Source organism: Dermacentor andersoni, chromosome 2 (assembly GCF_023375885.2).
Source record: "Dermacentor andersoni chromosome 2, qqDerAnde1_hic_scaffold, whole genome shotgun sequence".
NCBI classification, from domain to species: Eukaryota; Metazoa; Arthropoda; class Arachnida; order Ixodida; family Ixodidae; genus Dermacentor; species Dermacentor andersoni.
The window spans coordinates 79011951-79018390 of NC_092815.1; the positions used below are offsets into that span (position 1 = coordinate 79011951).

Here is a 6440-nt window from a genome sequence, read left to right on the forward strand (position 1 = left end):
CGAATAAGCGCTGTATCAGTTAACAAAAACAGGCATCGACCTCGGCATTACTCGTGTATTGTCTGTGGTAGGTGTATTTCATTCGGTAGGCACGCCATACGCATATTGAAAATGAAATATTAAGACACGGGGCAGAAACCATCGGTGATCATTGTCAGAGTAAGCGAATAGCTTCGACGGACCACATAAATCAAATGAACACACTAGCAGTGCTTCCGAAGTACAACTGCCGACGTCGTCACTGGTGTTTGATGATGTCCGCCAAAGTTCCACATTCCCTGCCCCATCCGCCGCCAAGGCCGTTAGTGGTGGCGCTGGCTAACACTGCCAACGGTAGTTCTAGTAGTGAAACACAAATACCCAAGAAAGTGGATGGGAAAATGGCGCCACAGTAGTTCAGTTGGTAATAACACTCACACGCGTAATTCCTAACTTGCGGTCAGTTGTGTTTCATTTACTTGCACTTCCATTTATTTATCATTTCTTCAATTCAATTAAAACTGCAGGTAATTTTCTCTATGGTGTCCTTGGTGTCATTGTTTGGTGGGTTCTTATTATATGACTAGTAAAAATCGGGCGCCTCGGTTTTCTTCCTTCTGATTCGTTGCATAGCGAGTGTCTTGAATCCAGCAGCTTTGCTGCCTTCAGGTGGCATGTGTGGTACAAGTTACCAGATTGGCATCATATTCGCATCATACATGGCCTTCGTCCTGTGACGGAGACAGCTAACAGCTTGAGTCGACGAGGCTGGCCTAGGGACATCTGCTACTACTGCTACCTCGATAACTGAAACAAGTTTCGCCTCATTTAGCTTCCGAAATTTTGTTGGATCTGCGTGCTTTCTTCTCTAAACTAAATAGTGCGAACTTGAAATACGATGAGATTAATGTTCATATGCATAGTAATTTAGAGTGTTGTCTACATCAACTAGTCCAATTCATCATGATTCATTGTTACTGCAAAGCGCTTCTTTCAGAAGAAAGGAAAATATTCCGGAACTTACATTTATCGCAGATAGCCCGGATGTCAAAAAGTGAATTCAAAGTTTCACAAGGTATCATATCAAGATTTTTCCTTTTACCTTCGGCCTAATACGTGTGAGAATCGTGTCGTTTTGCTCTACTTACGTTTGCTTCAAAATGGTAAAAACAATACATATTGAGTAAGACATGCTATTTCTTGTGTGCATAGTGCACAAGACGCTAGACTATGTGTATGACAGTGTGAGTACTAGCTAAATATGCTTGAGTTATTATTATACCCAATAAAAACTCGTGCATTTCCTACTTTTTGCCTTTCTGCATAAGAAGTACAATTTGTAAATTTTCGACCGTGTGCCACGTCTACATAAAAGTTTGCCTAATCGTTCAACTTCGTAACTTACGCATGGCAAAGTGGAAGACTGAGAAAATTGTGTCCTCCACTCCGCATGTTTTCAGATATGATTTCGCAGTTCTGAAACACTTCGGCAAACCTTTCTGACAAAACGTTTCTGGCAAACCTTCGGCAAACCTTCGGCAAAACTTTTTGACGCCTCTCACGGAAAATCCGATGAAACTCTGTTCTTTTATTTATTTGTTTGTTTGTTTACTTATTTATTTTTGCAGCTGGTATAAATGATATATAACTTTTAACTGACTCATAGCTATCCTATTTCACTTCTCGAAAAGCGAGGTAGTTCCCGAAGTAGGCAAGTAAGGCTTCTTTTTTGTAAATTTGAAAGTGATCGAAAAACTAAAGTCTGGCGTTTAGTGACTTATTGCCTGGAGGGCCATCTTCGACAAGGTGTGGGCTTGTGTTCTTCCACTCTTAGCATTTGGGAACGGCCGCGACACTAAAGGACGGCAGAAAAGCACCTAAACAGCAGTATCGCATTGTATTTCTGCAGAGAAGCGTATAGAGACGCTTTCGAGGAGGTTGTCATTCCTTTCGAGGCCGCACAGCGTCCAGTCTGCGCACGAGAGATTGCCCGCTGTGGGCACACCCAGGACCAGTGGTAGATAAAAAAAACTTTGTTGGCGCAGAGGGAAACACAAAGAAAGATAGTGTAAAGCGCTGCGCTGCGTCAGATGTGCGGTCGACTGACTGCCACGGGCCGAGGAAAGGCGCAACTTCACCCGAGGTTGTTGATAAGGAAAGCGAGACGCGAAAGCCCACCTGAGAGGAAAAGGGGGCACAATCCCCCGGTGCCGCCTTAGGGCACGTGCTCGGCCTTCTGATGCCACCGACTTCTTTCTCGACCTGCACCGAAGTAATCCTTTCCCCGCCTCTTTCGTTATACCACCGTTTTTTGTGCACATGTGCAGCGAGGAGTCAAACTGCTGACCATGCAAACTGCGAGGCAGCAAAAGACAAGACAGCAGAGACGTGAGATAACAAAAGGCCAGTAAAGCTATTTATTGGGCGCTGACATTTGAATGGTAGTGCCAGCTAATTCACGGCGTTATATAGGCCGTATTGTTCATTCCATCTACAAACATTATTAGGGCCGTGGCCGCCAAGAACCAAAACAAAAGTGTGCGTTAGTAGCATTGAAAAAATTCTGGACGATTGCGGCATTATTGGCCTTTATTAATACACGGGAAAAATTGTTTATGAGGTACTTCTTTATTTTTATTGTCAAGGTATGTTTATGCACTCTTATTGTGGTTGGCATCGTTACTTGAGTGCTCATTTGTTATGTGACTCCGTTGTTTGCACTATCGGTTTAAGCGCGTCTTCGTAATCTCGTCATGGTATTTTGATTCGTATGTCCCAGCGCAACGTTTTGTTAACTATGTTGTATATACTGTTGCATGCATATTATATTGCAAGTATGCTGTGTATGTACCACATATTCAAGGGCCAATACGTAGCAGACGCCTTATTTGTGCGCCAGCGTATGCTTATATCACGTCAATAAATAAACCAACACAAATAAAAGGAGGGATGTGCGGTGCAGACAAAACTACTATAGCCTTAATAATGCATGAGGCAGCTGTAGCAGCGGCGAAATTATATCTAAATAGTGTTCAGTATGGATACCTGAGCATGCTAGTATCACTGGGAATGTTGAAAAAGATTTTCCTTATGTGAATCCACTGAATACGGGCAGATTTTGAATTGCAGTTCAATATTACTACAGCAGGTGTCGCGCCATGTAGCACTTGCATATGTACGGTACAAGGTAGATGGAGAAGTCTTGAGGAAGAAAAACAAGTTTATAGATAAGTACAAACATTGATTTAATGTGTTTTGATGAATGGTCCTGGCTAGGAATTATAAATGGCTGTAATTTGTGTGTCCTGTACCGCCCCATCTCTCTTTTCTTGCAAGAACATCCGTGTAACGTGCATCCCGATCACGTGTAAGAACCGACCGACCGACCGACCGATGGACCTGCTGGCCAACTGATCGATCGACAACTACATAAGAGAGGGAGAATGGTGGGCCATAATGTCTTGTTTTTACCGCTTCCGCGTTGTGTGAGTCGCCATCAAAATATTTACGCCAATTCCACTACGCAAACATTTTCTTTGTCAACGCCCAGACAGCAAAGCATTGCCTCCACACTAAAACAAACGAAAAAAGAAAGGCAAAGGAAGAAACGTTGGCATCCAAGAAAGCCAACAGAAGGAAAAATAAAGAAGGTAGAATGACTTTTTCTGTCAATCTACGTGTTCATTTTGCGCTTGTATTACATAACCCAGTTAGTAATTACACATTGATGTAAGTGACATACGACTCTCGAAAGAAGTGTCTTTAACTTTGGTCGTCTGTTCTGAGCCTCGAGGTTTTCGAGGCTCTTGTAAACTTTTAGCGTACATGCCTTTATGGTGTTTCTTTAATTTTTTAGCATTTTGTCAATACCGTGTAATGCGCGGAGCGAGTGGTGTGGAGCTGAGGTAGAGCACCGGGCGTGTAATCTGAAAGCCGCAAATTTGTATCCTTGTCCAGTCCACCATACCTTCAGGCTCGAAGTGGCGTCTGACACCAGCAAAAGAAAATGCCGAGAGCCATTCGGTTTATAATGTAGTCATGGTGCAACCAAATTAGGAAGGCCCAATAAGCTTCAACAAAGACACTACTCCACGAGATGAGGAATTGGCTTCCCTGGTGCAGTATAAGGTCACTACTCCCCTCATGGCTCTTGCAATTAACTCATAGTCCTCAGTGCCCAGCGGCTGCGGAGCACCTGACCGAGATGGTGGTCTGACCTGCAACGCGGCGGGGGTGCCAATAATCTCGGTATCTGAACAGCCGCCGCTGGAAACTGAACCTGGCAACGCTTAACACCGAAACCCTCTCGAGTGAGGATAGCCTAGAAAGGCGCTTTGAGGAATAATCCAGCATTGCCTGGGATATTATTGTCCTTAGTGAAGTTAGATGAACTGGTGAGGCTTAAACAGTGTTGACTAATGGTCACCTCCTCTGCTGCCGCTTCCAGATGAGAAAGAATATGGGGCAGGATTTCTAATCCATAAGGACATAGCGGGCTACATTGATGAATCCTACAACATTAATGAGAAGGTAGGAGTCGTCGTTACTATCATCATGATTCAACAACGCTTTTCCTTCCCGTCCCTTTTTCCCAGTATAGAGTAGCAGGCCAGAGCAAGTTATAGCTCATGCCGACCTATCTGCCTTTCTGTAAATAAATCTCGCTCTCTCTAGGAGTCGTCGTAATAAAGGTAAATATGAGATATACATATATTAAAGGTAGTACAAGCCTACGCCTCAACCTCCAGTCATGATGATGAAGAAATAGAACAGTTTTATGAAGATGTTAAATTACCAGTGAGAAATGTGCAAACTCAGCCTACTATTGACATGGGCTACTTCAATGCAAAAGTGGGGAAGAAGCAGGCTGGGGAACAAGAAATTCGCAACTACGGCATCGCTTCTAGGAACGCTAGAGGAGAGGTGATGGTATATTTCGGGGAAAGGAATGAAATCTGAATAGTGAATCACTTTTTCAGCAAGCGCAGTAGCAGAAACTGGAACTGGAAAAGACTTAAAGGAGAAACAAGAAGTGGAAAAGATTTGGTACTCTCTGCTGATCTCAGCATAGTGCAGGATGTAGAAATGTTAAGCAAGGTTAAGGGCAGTGACCATAGGTTAGGGATGTCTAGGATTTTTCTCAATTTGAAGAGAAAAAGAGTAAAATTAGGCAAGAATAAACGGGTCAACCTAGACGCAGTAAGGGCAAAAGCAGATGAACTCAGGCTCGCGCTTGTAAACAATTATGCAGTTTTAGACCAGGAAGATGATGATAACATAGAGGTAATGAATGAAACTACAACTAGGCTAATTTTAGAAGCAACAATTGAAGTGGGAGGAAAGGCACAAATGCCCATGGTAGGTAAGCTCTCCCAAGTTACAAAGGACCTAATAAAGAAATGACGAAGCATGAAACTGTCTATCTCAAGAGACCGGATATAATTCGCTGAACTGTCAAAACTGATCAAGGAGAAAGTAAGGAATGTTTGAAATTATGACACTGCAAGAATGAGCAAGTAGCAAAAAATGGCCGCGGCATGAAATCAGCGAGAATAAAACGTGGCATAGGACAAGGCATGATGTACACTCTGAAACATTAGCAGGGTAATGTCATCAGCAATTTCGATGATACAGTAAAAGCAGCAGAATAATTCTATATTGACCTGCACAGTACCCAGAGCAGCCACGCTATCTTCATTCCAAGTAGTAATGAAAAGGATACAGAGTTGCCTTCTATAAAAGGCGACGGAGTTAGAAGGGCCTTGCATGACATGACCCGGGGAAAAGTGACAGGAGGAGAGGGAATAACAGTCGATTTAGTCAAAGATGGAGGAGATATCATGCTTCAAAAGCTTGCGGCCCGTTATGCGCAATGCCTCACCACTTAAAGTGTTCCAGAGAGCTGGAAGAATGTGAACATTTTACTAATCCATTCAAAACAGGATATTAAAGTATGGAAGAATTAAAGGCCCATTAGCTTGCTTTCAGTATTATATAAATAATGCTACCGCATAATTTCTATAGAATCAGGGGAATGCTTTGCTAAAATCAACCTATATGGATTTCATTGATTATGAAAGGCATTTGATTCAGTACAGATATAGACAGTCATAGAGGCGTTGCGTAATCAAGTAGTACATGAGGCATACGCGAATATCTTGCGAAACAGCTATGACGATTCAAAAGCTACCTTGGTTCTTCACAAAAGAAGTAGAAAACTAACGATGAGGGAATTGGTCAGGCAAGCAGACATCTCTCCAATGCTATTCACTGCGTGCTTAAAAGAAGTATTCAAACTATTAAACTGGGAAGGCTTACGAGTGAGAATCAACATCAAATATCTCAGCAGGCTTCGGTTTGCAGATGACAATGTAGTGTTCAACAACACTGGTGACGAATTACAAGAAATGATTGAGGACTTTAACCAATAAAGTGCTAGTGTGGCATTGAAGATTAATATG

The 6440-nt window shown here is 42.7% G+C and overlaps 1 long non-coding RNA gene across 1 annotated transcript in view; it reads left to right on the forward strand.

Moving 5' to 3' along the window:
- LOC140215931 (uncharacterized) overlaps positions 1-3624 on the forward strand; it is a 423058-nt gene extending 419434 nt beyond the window's left edge. The window contains exon 4 of the long non-coding RNA XR_011892526.1: positions 3316-3624. This is a non-coding gene — a long non-coding RNA (uncharacterized lncRNA). The remainder of the gene's footprint in view (positions 1-3315) is intronic.
- The last annotated feature ends 2816 nt before the right edge of the window (positions 3625-6440 follow it).